This window comes from Eleutherodactylus coqui, chromosome 6 (genome assembly GCF_035609145.1).
Source record: "Eleutherodactylus coqui strain aEleCoq1 chromosome 6, aEleCoq1.hap1, whole genome shotgun sequence".
Classification (NCBI taxonomy): domain Eukaryota; kingdom Metazoa; phylum Chordata; class Amphibia; order Anura; family Eleutherodactylidae; genus Eleutherodactylus; species Eleutherodactylus coqui.
Genome location: NC_089842.1, coordinates 108,127,232 through 108,142,945, shown reverse-complemented (window position 1 = coordinate 108,142,945; position 15,714 = coordinate 108,127,232). Strand labels below are relative to the sequence as shown.

The following is a 15,714-nucleotide window of genomic DNA, read 5'->3' as shown; positions in this document are numbered from 1 at the left end:
TGTGAAGCTGGCCTTAGGCCAATTTTAGCCACATGTCCTTAGTAAGAATTAGTATTATGAATGTATGTTATCAGTATTTCATCACTGGCTGATCTGTATTTGCCTTTGTAGAAAATAATAGCAATGAATGCAAATACAGAGACAAAGATGGGCAAAGTAGGGCATGCTTCATTCTTAAAACACGGCTGTGAAAATTACGGACACGCGAATAAATACATAAATTTACATTAGACACATATTACATAATGGACCGAATATATAGTAAAATTACTCTCATCTGAAAGCAGCCATTAAAGGTTGTTCGGGTGTGGATGACAGAAGCTCGGCCCGCACAATACACAGTTGGAGATGGCTGTTACTGCAGTGAGAACACCAATCCCAGCTGTTAACCCCTTACATGCAACCACCAGTGTTGATTATTGCATCTAAAGGGTCCACGGAGGGAAGACGCCTGCTTTGTGATGTCATTGGCCCTCCACCATGTCATCGCAACCAGATGAGAGACAGTGGTATCTAAGTCTGTTCTGACCTGTCATCACTATGATTAGCGGTAATGCATTGTAGTACAGAAGTACTGCAATATATTATCAGTGCCATCATAGCATTGCAGGTTAAAATCCCCTACAAGGATGTAAAAAATACTAAAAGAGGTAAAAAAAATTTAAAAATAAAAAACCATGTTTGTCGTCACAACAATAATGAACCATGTAATGAATTGGACACCCTTTTTATCCTGCAAAGCAAATACTGCCACCCAAGTGATAAAAAAAACCATATGTACCCTAAAATGGTATTAATAAAAACTGCAGCTCATCATCCGAAAAACAAGTCCTCAGAAAGCTCCGTCGATGGAAATATAAAAAGGTCATGGGACTTTGGATGCAGCCATGCAAAAAAATAGGATTTTTATTGTGCAAAAAAACCTAAAAAAAGAAACTAATTTTGTTAGTTGAAATCGTTCCAACCCACAGAAAAGAATTATCATGTCATTTATGCTGCATGGACACCCCTGCAAAAAATAAAAAATAATGCCAGAATTGATGGGTACTTTTCTCCCTAAAATACAGCTTGTCATGCAAAAAACAGGCCCTCATACGACCATGTCAATGGAAAAATAAACAAATTATGGCTTTTGCAAAGCTGAGATGAAAATCCTCCGAAAACCATTGTACCCGTAACCCTTTCCAAGCCACTGTCTGACGTCTTCAGACATTCTGATTGAAGGCTATACAGCTCCAATGTCGGAAGACGACCGGGGTATTCTTACTGTATATTACTGGCCACTTTGCTGTCTGAGCCCTCTCCAGCATGTCACATACCGCAGCACTGGCTCTAGCCAGCAGATGGCGCCACTGTATAATGGCAGAAAGAGAAAAACCCCTAGGAAACCCTGAATGCAAAATTGGATGGCAAAGGGTTAAGTCCAAAATAGGTTAAAGGAGACCTGTTATCAACTCTGAGCCCCATAAATTCACTTCAATGGGACTTCACATTCAGTGCCAGCTGCAGCCACTGCGCGATGTGTGGAACTGTCTGCGTCCGGTACAGACAGCTTTGTACTGACTGGTCGAACCTAGGGATCAGCTGGTTGGCATGAATACCCGCAAATCTGCCACTGATGACCTACTAAAATTTCGGATAACACCTTTTTAAGGTAACTGCACTGCAGTTATGTGACCTTTGTCACAGACACTGAGCTGTGTACCCCTTTCTACTGCTCCAGAGAGGCTCACTTTCTTTGTATTGCAAGAGGAGCAGCAATCCTGTGTAATTGCTTGTGTTTTTCATAAACTCAGTCATAGAATTAAAAAAAACAAACTATGTTATATGGCTCAAAAATGAGGGAACGGGGAGTCGGTGTGCTGGGTTTATTACTCACAAGTACCCCGTTCAAGCACTCTGTCCGTGCAAAGTTGGTGCGCACACAGTGTGACTTTTCAGATGGCCCTGCGTACGGTACACACTCTCTATGGGAGAGCATGAAATGCAGAGATGGACTTCACAAGATTTGTTTGTAGCCTGTAACTGGAAGCATGTAAGCTCTACAAAATGGTAGTGCAATGTGACATAAATTTGTGTATTTCAGAAGTATATGATTTCCCAGTGACAACCTGTAATCCCATTTGTCCCCAGGAGAGAATGTGCCCTAATTTCCTGTGTACCAGTAAATACACTTATTTGTCTTCCTTGCACTATACCCATGGTACACGGGAACATCTTGTTCTGTATCTTTTACATCTTGAAATTCAATTCTCTTTGTTGGCGTGGCGGTGCATGGTGAAATTAATTGTGTATCTGGTGGTTCTCAGTGTGGAGGTAACATCCAGGGAATCGGTGCCAGGGGAGGCACATATGCACTGAAGCAGGTGTTCTGCTGTTTTCTCAACTCAGTCATTTTGTGAATGTTTCTATGGAAGACTAAGCAATAATATAGGCATGATTAAGTTTTCATATGTAAGAAGGAGTCCTTAAAGGGGTTGTCCGCATATTTGACAACCCCCACCACCACCTTTAATTGGGCTGTTTTGGGTAAAATAATCACCACTCTATAATTACCCTTCCGCCACAGCCGGGATCCAGCACTGCAGCCCCGCTGTGGTCCTGGTGTGTGCTGTGAGAGCTACCGTCACACTGAAGTCAGCTTACCGCTGCAGCCAATCACGGACTGTGGCATCACCACTCCATCTCCTGGCATCAGTGCAGCCTCTGATTGTCTGTAGCGGTCACCTGACTCGTATCACAATAAACGCTGGGACCACAGCGGGGCTACAGTGCTGGATCCTGGCAGAAGTGGAGGGATAAGTAGAACTTAATTTATTATGTTACTGCAAGCAGACCTATTAAAGGGTGGGTTGTCCAGTAACCGGACAGCTCCTTTAAAAGTTTACATACAGTATTTATAGTATTTTATCATGTAAAATCAAAATACACATTTACATTTTTACGAAACATTAACATCAATGCAGCAGGAAATATTCTTAAAAGGGTTCTCTGAAGCAAAACATTTTTCATACCAAGTCAGAGTGCTGGAAATACTTTAAAATAGCCATACTCTCCTCGCCGGATCCCCTGCCACTCCCATTCTGCCTGCGCCTGGTCCCCTGCTGGTATTCATTCCAGCTGCAACTAGCCAGTGATGACATCACCAACACCCGGGGCATGTGATCGCCTGCAGCCAGTCACCAGGTCACTTTGGCTTGTGATTAGCTTCAGCGCTCACATGTCCTGTTGTCAGAATGTCGTCACTGCTGCAGCAGGAAGTGAAGAGCAGTGACAAATTGGCATCATTGGAACATGAGAAGTGAGGGCTTGGGTGAGTTGAGCATTGCTATTTTTATGTCTTCCCACCATTCTGCCCTAGCTTGAATTTGGTTTTCACCCTGCATAATCCTAATGTGAAACATATCATTGCCATCATGCCTCAGTAGCATTCTCTTTACCTGGAGATAAACTTTCTCTTGTGCTTGGGTTACCCTCTGCTGAACACTCCTATTTTGTATGAGCTGCCAACAAGACTGCGGATAGGGAAGGGACAATTGCTCTGCGAATATTGCTGAATTTCCAAGTCCGTGTAATTCTTGTCTTGAGAAACTAAATTTCTGTACAAGCAAAAACCACTGTGATACTGCCACCATTTTTCAAAGATTTATCCACTATAATACTGCTAAAGAACATAACAGCTATAATACAGCCTCCTATGTACAGGAATATAACTACTATAATACTGCCTCCTATGTACAGGAATATAACTACTATAATACTGCCTCCTATGTACAGGAATATAACTACTATTAAACTGCCCCCTATGTACAAGAATATAACTACTCTAATACTGCTCCCTAAGTACAAGAATATAACTACTATAATACTGCCCCTATGTACAAGAATATAACTACTATAATACTACCCCCTATGTACAAGAATATAACTACTATAATACTGTCCCCTATGTACAAGAATATAACTACTATAATACTGTCCTCTATGTACAAGAATATAACTACTATAATACTGCTCCCTATGTACAAGAATATAACTACTATAATACTGCCTCCTATGTACAAGAATATAACTACTATAATACTACCCCCTATGTACAAGAATATAACTACTATAATACTGCCCCCTATGTACAAGAATATAACTTCTATAATACTGTCCTCTATGTACAAGAATATAATTACTATAATACTGCCCCCTATGTACAAGAATATAATTACTATAATACTGCTCCCTATGTACAAGTAGATAACTACTATAATACTGTCCCTATGTACAAGTAGATAACTACTATAATACTGCTCCCTATGTACAAGAATATAACTACTATAATACTGTCTGCTATGCACAAGAATATACCTACTATAATACTGCCCTCCTATGTACAAGAATATAACTACTATAATACTGCCTCCTATGTAGAAGAATATAACTACTATAATACTGCTCCCTATATACAAGAATATAACTACTATAATACTGCTCCCTATGTACAAGAATATAACTACTATAATACTGCCCCCTATGTACAAGAATATAACTACTATAATACCGCCTCCTATGTACAAGAATATAACTACTATAATACTGCCCCCTATGTACAAGAATATAACTACTATAATACTGCCCCTATGTACAAGAATATAACTACTATAATACTGTTCGCTATGCACAAGAATATACCTACTATAATACTGCCTCCTATGTACAAGAATATAACTACTATAATACTGCCCCCTATGTACAAGAATATAACTACTATAATACTGCCTGCTGTGTACAAGAATATAACTACTATGATACTGCCTCCTATGTACAAGAATATAACTACTATAATACTGCCCCCTATGTACAAGAATATAACTACTATAATACTGCCCCCTATGTACAAGAATATAACTACTATGATACTGCCTCCTATGTACAAGAATATAACTACTATAATACTGCCCTCTATGTACAAGAATATAACTACTATAATACTGCCCCTATGTAGAAGATCATAACTACTATAATACTGCCCCCTATGTACAAGAATATGACTACTATAATACTGCCTCCTATGTACAAGAATATAACTACTATAATACTGCCCCCTATGTCCAAGAATATAATTACTATAATACTGCTCCCTATGTACAAGTAGATAACTACTATAATACTGTCCCTATGTACAAGTAGATAACTACTATAATACTGCTCCCTATGTACAAGAATATAACTACTATAATACTGTCTGCTATGCACAAGAATATACCTACTATAATACTGCCCTCCTATGTACAAGAATATAACTACTATAATACTGTCTGCTATGCACAAGAATATACCTACTATAATACTGCCCTCCTATGTACAAGAATATAACTACTATAATACTGCCTCCTATGTAGAAGAATATAACTACTATAATACTGCTCCCTATATACAAGAATATAACTACTATAATACTGCCCCCTATGTACAAGAATATAACTACTATAATACCGCCTCCTATGTACAAGAATATAACTACTATAATACTGCCCCCTATGTACAAGAATATAACTACTATAATACTGCCCCTATGTACAAGAATATAACTACTATAATACTGTTCGCTATGCACAAGAATATACCTACTATAATACTGCCTCCTATGTACAAGAATATAACTACTATAATACTGCCCCCTATGTACAAGAATATAACTACTATAATACTGCCTGCTGTGTACAAGAATATAACTACTATGATACTGCCTCCTATGTACAAGAATATAACTACTATAATACTGCCCCCTATGTACAAGAATATAACTACTATGATACTGCCCCCTATGTACAAGAATATAACTACTATAATACTGCCCCCTATGTACAAGAATATAACTACTATGATACTGCCTCCTATGTACAAGAATATAACTACTATAATACTGCCCTCTATGTACAAGAATATAACTACTATAATACTGCCCCTATGTAGAAGATCATAACTACTATAATACTGCCCCCTATGTACAAGAATATGACTACTATAATACTGCCTCCTATGTACAAGAATATAACTACTATAATACTGCCCCCTATGTACAAGAATATAACTACTATAATACTGCCCCCTATGTACAAGAATATAACTACTATAATACTGCCCCTATGTACAAGAATATAGCTACTATAATCCTGTCTATTGATCTGATCAGCAGGAGATCAAGGCCTCTTGTCCACGGGCGATATGTCACTGTGTTATCTGTGGCAATAATTCGGCCTCGGGTAACGCAGTGAACGCTTTCCGCAGACTTAACTATGGAAAGCGCAGCCCGACGTCTACGAGCGGAGAATCGTAGCAATTGTCGATCAGTGTGAAACATTTTTTTAAAAAGTAGGAAAAAAATGTCAGAATAGTGGGGTTTTTTTTTGCTCATCCTGTTATAAGTAAGTTAATAAAATATTTAAATGTTAAACTATATTAAACCCCAAATTGCATATCAGAAATTGTAACAAATCATGCAAATAACTAGATCCCATAGTGCTTTGTTGATTAAAAGAGAAAACATTAGTTTAAGAATGGATGATAATAATATTTGGTCCAGTCCTGAAGACAAAAACATGGCCTGGAAGGTTAAAAAGGCAAATCAATTATTTATATATATATATATATACCTGTGTGTAAAATAAATAAATGAAATTCCCCCTTCCATCCCGGTCGGTAACACTGTATGATTAGACCTTCATTTATATTTTTATTTCCACACATTTTCATCCCAGTAGTCCTAACTGTGTCAACACAACAGTGCGGTAATTGACGATCTCCTCTCCTATTTTTTTCTTTCCCTTGCACAAACGTGCCCCAACATGCATTGTCTCCCATAATTTCTACTCTCAGACAATATTCAGACTAATTATTTCTCTACAGTTTGAAAGCCTCCAACTTGTTATCATTTCTATAGTCTTGGGGGAAAGTGCAAATTAAGAAGACGATGTGGTAAACAAAGGGCTAATTGGCTTACAGGTAAAATATATCATTGGACAAAAAACAAGATGTTAGATTGTCGTATCAAGAATTATAATTGTGAAAACTGGACCATATATTACTGATTATATGGGATGATGGAACATGGAGGACAACTAAAAGGAGGGGTCGTTTGTGTGCCATTTAAAGAATATGTATCGGTACCAACAAAAATTCCCAATTACTTCTTAGGCAAGTGTAGATATACAATATATTAGGTTAATACAGGCAGAAATGTAGAGTCTAACCTGCATATTTTGTGTCTTCTTCAAGAAAGATAAATGGAAAAACTCATCCTGGTCTGTTGTCGGAGTGTCTTGTGTGCTCTGAGCCAAATAGATGTCCCCTTCTGTTTCCCAGTAAGAGAAAAGAAATAGTCTTGTAGATATGATTAGAGATGAGCGAGTATACTCGCTAAGGCACATTACTCGAGCAAGTAGTGCCTTAGCCGAGTATCTCCCCACTCGTCTCTAAAGAGTCGGGGGCCGGCGAGGGGGCGGGGAGGAGGAACGGAGGGGAGATCTCTCTCTCCCTCTCTCCCCCCTGCTCCCCGCCGCAACTCACCTCTCACCCGCGCTGGCCCCCGAATCTTTAGAGACGAGTGGGGAGATACTCAACTAAGGCACTACTCGCTCCAGTAATGTGCCTTAGCGAGTATACTCGCTCATCTCTAGATATGAACTTTTAATGCCTTACAAAAAGAATGTTACAGCAAGCTTTCTAAACTACTTCAGGTGCTTTAGGCTTCATCAAGAAACCTAAGTAGTTTCAACAACTTGCTGTAACATAATTTCTTGTTCTTAGCCATTAAGATCATCATATCTTCAAGACTATTTTGTGTCTCTTACTGAGAGCAATCACATTTTGGTACCATAGTGCTAAACCTGCTTTCTCTCATGCTGTACCACTGCTGAGCATCAGTTGCCTCCTCCTTCTCACCTCTCCGCCCTCTACTTACTGTATCTAGATGGATAGGCAACGGGGCCAAATGCTATAGATGTTTCCCACCCTGTTATACATGGGGACTTTGAGGGCCATCAGCAGCCAACAAAATCTTAGTGCGATAAAAAACTTGTTTTGTCCCTTATTGGCTGCAGCTGGAGAGCTGATTTGATTGCCTTTTTGGCTCACTTATGTGATGCCATTAGTCCCAATTGAGCTAGTGGTGGGACAAATTACCCATACTAGATATCTTATAGATCTGCAAGTGAGACTCTCACCTTCTCGAGGTACCAGGTTGTAAGCCAGGTATTTCCTATTGGATTCCAGAAAGTGCTTCCAGAGAATGTAAGCTCATTATGACTGTGCACCCACCTACCACACCCATAATATATTTATGTGGCCATACATGACAAAACATTACAGGCACTCATATAGATATTTGGGCCACTACAGGCTTTCTCATAGGTTTCGAGGATACAAATCAATGACTTGTCAAATCATGTGACTCCTTCACTGTACCTACCGACTTACTGAAGATGTTCGCCCGCCCACCTGCCCTACTAACTATAGGCAAATCTTGCATTTTAATCTATCTTATTAAAAATGCCTTTGTCCTATGTATAAATGTCAAAAATGTGCCAATTAAAGGGGTTCTTCAGTTTTCACAAATGTAGATATCCTTCAAAGAAAACTGATGTTTGGGTGAGTCTTCCATAGATAGTCTGAGAAGCCATTAAATACGTATATACTTGTTTCTTAACAAGTAGTCTACTGAACTTGATAAACACCTGGTCAAAGGCCTGCTGTTAAAGAAATAGTATTTTATTAAAAGTCAGGAAAAACACAAAAATACTTCTGTATTGTTGCTATGACCCGAGATCATTTCCCAGACATTGACTTGTCGTGATTTGACTTGAACTTGTTATATGATTCAGCTTTTAGAAATTGTGCAGTCATCATGTGTCTGCACTGATGTCTTCTAAAGTCTTTCCTTCCGCAGCTTGTAGATGGCTCAAGACGCCAGTCACGCTAATTGTTTAGAGAAATGCAAGGTGTTCTGAGATGACTGCTCAGGTTAATTCCCAAGGGCACCACAGCGTGGTTTACACTATGTAAATGACTTTCGCTTACTATTTCATGACGTCAAACAATATTAATATTCCACGGATAACTGACTACAAATGTAATATTATCATATATGTCTTGCGGTCTATGTGAGTTTGATAGTACAATAGCTAAGATCAAGGGTGGTACAAGCTCTACAAGCACCCAGTGCAAACCCGGGAAAAAAGTGCTCCCAGCCATACTGGTATCAGTACAAACTAGTAGCGATATAATATTCCCAGCCACATAGTATCCATATAAGACTAGCCATACTGCCCACGTAATAGTATCAATCATAGTACCAATGTATACCCTAAAAGTATTATCCAAAGTGCTCTTAAATGCGTACTAGCCATAGTATCCGACAGAAGCACCGTGTGATAGCCCTGTCGACCCTTTTAGGAATGAGCATACTGGTGCATTAGATTACAGCAAGACTGATGACTACCTGCTTGACTTGACCTTGACCCCCCTAATCATAGCTATGATGTGCACCAATTTGCAGGTTAGTAAAAAGAAAAAGGTTTGATACTGTGTTAGGCTGGGCTGACATGATCTTATGTACTTGCCTGCTGTGCTAGAATCACTCACACAGTACTTGCTGCGTACCACCAATCCCCATGCCCTGTCTTGGCGTCCTTGTATGCGTAAGACGCGCCAAGATAGAGCGTGCTGTGATTTATTTTGCATTAGTAATACTCACACAAAAAAAGCAGGTGTCAGTGGCGCAATAAAAATGAATGGGCTATTGGCATCGCGTGCTGCATACGGGAAAATTGCACATGTGACTCACAATGGCCTTAGGCAGTAGAACAAAATGTTATTGCTTTCAGTAAGCAAAACATAATAATCTTGTAGACATAATGCCTAGCAAAAACAAATGATGTTCTAGCAAGCTTTCAAGGCTACTTATTAGCTGTTGTAACCTCAAAAGCTTTCTGTAACATCATTTCTTTTTGGTAGTCCTTTAGAGGCATCATGTCTACAAGATTATTTTGTTTCTCTTACTGAAAGCAATAACATTTGATATTAATATTACTGTTAGTTTGCCACAGGGCCCCATAGCAGTGACAACCCCTACCTCTAATGCGTAATATTTTCCACCAGACAACAGGCAACGTCTACACATACGATGGCGCAAAGTGAGTGACAAAAGCTGAATCTCTTTATTCCTGCCACGACCAGCATTGGCAATGACCAGTTTTCAGAACTGCTGGTGGTACATAGTTGGGGATACAAGCAGATCTAAAGAAGCTCCAGGGCATGGATTATGTGAAGGCCCACTCCCATACTGTCAAAATAATACTGCCATATAGTGCTTCCATAACAGTAGTAACTCTAAGTGGGTTATAGATATTGAGCTCTGGGTGATGGAGGTCATTTTGCCCTTCCTATAATGGAGGATCCCCACCACTCTGTAGCCATAGCATGTATGCAAGTAATATGGCCACTGTCCCCCCACACTGGGGAAGACATAAAGGGTAAACTTTAGAGATGAGCGAGTATACTCGGTAAAGGCAATTGCTCGAGCGAGCATTGCCTTTATCGAGTACCTGCCCGCTCGAGATGAAAGGTTCAGGTGCCGGTGCGGGGAAGCGGTGAGTAGCGGAAGTCAGCAGGGGGGAGCGGGGGGGGGGGGGGGGGGGGGAGAGAGATCTCCCCACTCTCCCCCGCAGCTCCCTGCCCGCCGCCGGCACCCGAACCTTTCATCTCGAGCAGGCAAGTACTTGCTAAAGGCAATGCTCGCTCGAGCAATTGCCTTTAGCGAGAATACTCGCTCATCACTTGTATTTCTTTATTTTACATGTGGCTTCTTTAAGAAAAAGACATAAGGAGAGCAGATAGGGGACATTTTTGCCTGACTTTCAGAATGTTTCTACAACTGATGAATTAAAATGGATAACAAGTCTGGTTTAACCCTTTAAAGACCAGGGTCTTTCTGTTCCAAATGACACTTTTTAGCAAATCTTTACCCATGTAGTGGTTTTATGGCCTAATTTTTTTTTCTCCTTGCCTGACAAAATTATTTTTGTAGCATTTTTTTCATCACATACAGGGCTGTTTTCGCACCTTTATTCACTGAAACTTTTTTTCCGTCTGTTTATCTTATTAGGAATAAAATGTACAAAAAGCAAAAAAAAAAAGTTTTTAAAATTTCTATTTCTTTATTTTTAAAATTGTTATATTTACATTAAAATAAAAGTACAGAAAGGGGTTTGTCATTTTACCTTGGAAGTTTTGATTTATAATTTGTATAATCTCGGATTACAGGGGGGATATGGTGACAGCTTCTGTTAGCGGTTGGTTGTTTTCTATTTTTCATATATATTTTTATTTTATTCTGTAATTTTTTTAAACTTATTTTTGTAACTTTATTTTTAAAATCTATGCCCCCCATGATGTCATACAAGACCTTTGGGGGACATTCACACTGTATTTTTTTTTCTATTTCACACTTTTCCACTACAACGGAATCATCCATAGGAGCCTAAGTTGGAGAAGAAACCATCCCCCTAGTGTGAAAGTAGTCACTCACAGAGCTGGTCAGGGGTCTTCTAAGAATCTGCAGCTTTGACATGATCACCGGGTCCCATGCAGAAAACGGCAGTGCTGCTTCCTGCATTCTCTACATAGTGCTTGCTAAGTGCTATATAGCTTGCACAGGATAGGTGGTTAAAAAATGCTTCTGCCTTCTCCTCCGGGTCTTGGCTGTCTCTGGTGGCCAAAAATCCAACCATCTCCTGCTAGGTTGAAGGAACTTTATTTCCATGCCGTATATTTACTGTTGGCCGGCAGTAAAGCCCAGGACCACACACTGTAAATTTACGGTCCTAGATCCTAAAAGGGTTAGTGATTCTTTACACATGAAGGTGCAGTATGCTAAATGGACATGGAAAGTGGTAGCTATCTTAAAGTATGTCAGAGTGGCTATCACCAGTAATTCAATGTCTGCAGTGGTAAACTGGTACTAATAAGTGGGCTGAAACCAGTAATATACAGCATAGAGTTGTGACAGAAGTAGTCTGGCAGAGACTGAGGGTTGTAGTAGAACCACGTTGCAGCAGTTTACTGAATTCCACAGGTTTATAACTTCACACTTTCTCAGTATACAATTATTTTCAATATTCGTCAGCTGTACAATGGCAGTAGGGTAGCGTGGGTGATCTGGGGATACATTTAATCCATTGTAGGATGTAGGCAAATGTCTGAACCACCTCACCACAGCCACAGCTTTGTGTAGGACCCTTCTGGACCACTACAAAAGGGCAATAGATTAGAGTAACAGTGCAGCAAATGACAAGATAATGTGCTAGTGTTTACATTGGTCTAATAGCAGGCATGATGCAAGGTGTGTTGGTTTAAAGCTTTGTTATACATGGACCTGTTCTTTTGCTGGAGCTGCATTAAAAGATTCCCCAATTTGTTATGCAATGCTTAATTACCTAAGGTTGTGACTAGCCTATATTGCTGTGCTCCTACAAAGAATCAGAAATGAGTATATGTGAGCAGTCTTCTGTGACATGAAATCCCCAAAAGGGAAACTAAGGGCCCCTGCCCACGGATGGATATTTGCTGCGAAATCCGTGGTGGGCGCCGCGCCGTGGATCCGCAGCAAATAGCGCCGACAGCATGCTATAGGAAATAGATGCTTCCTGCACACTTGCGGAAACCAATTGCGGTTTCTGCAAGCTGAGGATAAATTACAGCATGCTGCATTTTTCCGTGGATTCCGCGCGGACAGCTTCCATTGAAGTCAATAGAAGCCGTCCGATCTGCGTCCCTTATGCGATGTAGTTGCGGAATGGTCGCGGATGATGTGGGAAAAGCAGGAGTTTAAAAAAAAAAATCTGTACTGCACATGTCCGACGGTGAGCAGTGCGGACCATCCGCAGTACAGATCAAAAGAGAAGACAGCAGGGATGCGAGGACGCCGCTGCTGGCAGAGCCAGATTCCACATGCGGAATCCGGCTCTGCTGTGTTCAGGGGGCCTTAGGACGCTTGCCCCTTATTGCCCCTCCATGTGTATAGAATCACTTTAAGCTGGACCTGGCAGCAGTTTTAGTTTCTCAGTTAAAGAAACACTCTGACAGTCAGGCTGAACATCTCCAGTCTGCTCTATCTGCATCTTTCTATTCTATAGGAAGCCACATTGAAAATATACACAGCTAATGTTTGTGTTAGTATTTAGATCAACATTCAATAACATTGTAACTGTGGACATCTGTGTATATTGAGATGTATCTATATATATAAAATTGAATGTATGCGTGTCTGTGTGTCTGTCTGTTTGTGTGTCTGTCTGTTTGTCCTTTATGCGCTACTACACCATTCATCCAATCGCCATGAAACTTTGGGAAGTTGTTGAGTACACTCCTGGGAAGATTATAGGCATAGTACAACTATCCTACGATAAATGGCACGCGTGCGAGCATCGTCGACAGTTACACCCCCCCCCCCCCCACACACACACGTAGATCGTTCGATTTCCATCACTGCAACTAATTCTCTCACTTTCCAGTGTCATAGAAACTTGAAATTTGGCACGAGCATTGATTATGTCATAAATAGAAAACGCTTATGGGTCCCAACTCGATTATTCAATTCTATGCGCAAAAGAATTAGCGTCCAAATTTTACGTACGGAATGTAATTTTCTCACATAGAAACATGAAATTTGGCACGGGCATTGATTATGTCATAAATAGGAAAAGCTAATGGGTCCCAAGTCGATTATTCAATTCTAAGCGCCAAAGAATTAGCGTCCAAATTTTACGTACGGAATCTAATTCTCTCACTTCCTGATATATATAAATGAATGTATGTCTGTCTGTCTGTCCTTTATGCGCTACTACACCATTCATCCAATTGCCATGAGACTTTGGGAAGTTGCTGAGTACACTCCTGGGAAGATTACTGGCATAGTACAACTATCCTGCGAGCATCGTCGACAATTATGCCCCCCAGGCAAAGATCGTTTGATTTCCATCTCAAGCACGAAAGCAAAAGGCATTACGACCAACATTGATGAGTGTTCAACCAGAAAATGATGCATCCGCCGAACGTTTCGCAAGACAATTGCTGGATATTGAGAATGCTGAGGTAAAATGTAAGCTGTGCTGTGATTGGTTGCTATTTCTTATACTGCTGAGGTAACATGAAAGCTGTGCTGTGATTGGTGGCTACTTCTTATACTACTGAGGTTGCATGAAAGCTGTGCTGCGATTCGTTGTTATATATTATACCACTGAGGTAACATGAAAGCTGCGCTGTGATTGGTTGCTATATATAATACCGCAGAGGTAACATGAAAGCTGCGCTGTGATTGGTTGCTATTTTTTATATTGCTGAGGCAGAATAAAAGTTGCGCTGTGATTGGTTGTTATTTCTCTTACTGCTGAGGTAAGATGAAAGCTGCGCTGTGATTGGTTGTTATATATTATACCACTGAGGTAACATGAAAGCTGCGCTGTGATTGGTTGTTATATATTATACCACTGAGGTAACATGAAAGCTGCGCTGTGATTGGTTGTTATCTAGATATATAAAAACGAATGAATGTATGTCTGTCTGTCTTCGCAGCAACACGCGACGGGTAAGCTAGTAGTCAATACAATGTTACACAGAACTTGGTCTATGGATACAAATTTGCTTCATAAATTTTGCTGTAACCTGAGATGTTTGAATTGATTTGTTGGAATCTCGATGAACATTTAAAACAAGTAATAACATATAACTTTTGTGTACCATTTGGATAGTTCATGAGCCTTGGGGTTTGGGGAAGGAGGTGCACATACGAAAAAATGCTAGCAATACAAAACGGAAAACTAGACGTCTTCACTGTCAAATGGAACGTATGGCTGAATTAATATACCCCATCAATTTAAATTCAACTTTTACCCAGTAAATGAGTTCTGATCAATGAGATCGGCTCGTCTACTGGGCCTTTACACTGGCAGATTCAGACTCTGGCCCCATGCACATGGTCGGAAATTCTGCGGCGGGATTTCCCGCAGAATTTCCGCCAGTGCCCGCCTGCATAGGGTTGCATTTCAAAACGCAATCCTAGGCAGACGGCCATGATTTGTGAAAATACATGTGGAAAACAAATCGCGGCAGGCTCTATTTTTTGTGCGGGTCTCGCAGAGGCCCGCACAGAAATGTCACTCCCGGCGCCCCGGCTCTGCTCTGCGCATGCTCCGGCTGACCGGCAGCCGGCACATCACAGAGCCAGAGCCGCGGGAGAAGGTGAGAGCCACACTGGTCCCTGCAGGGGCGCGGGTCGGGTCCCGCTGCGAGATTTCTCGCAGGGGATCCAACCCGGCCATCTGCAGGCGGCCTCTCTTAGGGGGATGAACAATTATTCACATGATTGTTCGTCTCCATAGAGCTGTTATTGTCTGACTGTGCATGTCCATGTTTATATGGGGAGATGTACAGCCAAACAGTGAACATTTTTAGGTTTGCATAAACAAGGCGATCAGCCAACAAATGTGCATTTACTAAAGTAGACCTGTCAGGAGAGCTGAAAGATCCTCTTTAAAGAACTTTTGTCATCTCATCTGTACAGCAAACTGGTGATTAGGCCTCTTGCACATCTGCGTCGGAAGTTCTGTTTGGAGCCTCTGGCGCACACAGGGCCCAACGATTATCGCTCAAAATTTGCTGAAAAGA

General features: G+C 40.6%; 1 protein-coding gene across 5 annotated transcripts in view; it reads left to right on the top strand.

The window, feature by feature from the left end:
• Nucleotides 1-15,714, top strand: part of TP73 (tumor protein p73) — a 154,860-nt gene that overhangs the window by 24,684 nt on the left and 114,462 nt on the right. The gene's annotated exons all lie outside the window — the stretch shown is intronic.